Source organism: Schistocerca piceifrons, chromosome 5, assembly GCF_021461385.2.
Source record: "Schistocerca piceifrons isolate TAMUIC-IGC-003096 chromosome 5, iqSchPice1.1, whole genome shotgun sequence".
In the NCBI taxonomy this organism is placed as follows: domain Eukaryota; kingdom Metazoa; phylum Arthropoda; class Insecta; order Orthoptera; family Acrididae; genus Schistocerca; species Schistocerca piceifrons.
Genome location: NC_060142.1, coordinates 254,639,022 through 254,639,947, shown reverse-complemented (window position 1 = coordinate 254,639,947; position 926 = coordinate 254,639,022).

Here is a 926-nt window from a genome sequence, read left to right as displayed (position 1 = left end):
ACGCGGTACAGCAAAAACAGCAAACTCACATGCCGTCTCAATACGGAAATCAAAATCAACACGCGTATTCCAATACGAACAACAGTTACAACAGTAATAACACTCCATGCGGCAATCCATACAAAAAGGCACCGCGGTAATAACAACAACGCTAACAACGGATACAAATGTAACAACAAAAACACAAACAGAAATAGAAATAATAATAACTACGAGCCAAGACAGCATCAAGGCTGAACTCGTAGCGATCAATACTTTCATTCAAACACTGCTTTACCACAGCAGCCACCAGGACAAAATTGGAGCATACCTTACGACCGACAGGTAAGTTATAATGCGCAACAGCAACAACAACCGCAAAAGTTTGGAGATCACAACAGGCAATATCCGAATGTGAATATAATAGAAATGACACCTGATACACAACCTCAATCTGTGTCAGTACCTAATACAAATGCTAATCCAACAAACTAGAAACAGTCACTTCTATGCCCCGGGTCGTGGCTGAAGAATTCTTGGGGGGCGACTTCAATGTTAATCAATTATTTGACACCACAATTGAACAACAAAATATTGATATGCCTAATAATTCTAAACAAAAACTACCTGTTTTATTTATAAGATACAACCACAATGACAATATATCAGATGAACTTTTGCAAGACAGTACACAATGTCGTTCAAACACAAATGAAATTGTTTTAGCATCTACTACTGGTGTAGTAGGTGGGATTCCAACTACTATTATCTTAGATACAGGTGCAGCTGTGAGCGTTTTGTCTTTTAATTTCTATAAAAAGATGTGTGAACTGGAGCCTGTGCCTGAGTTTCCTGCCCAAAACTGTAAAATAACTACTGCTCTAGGTAATAAGTCATGTAGGGTTACGAAGCAAGTTTTTGTAAACATTAAAATAGGGAATGGAACC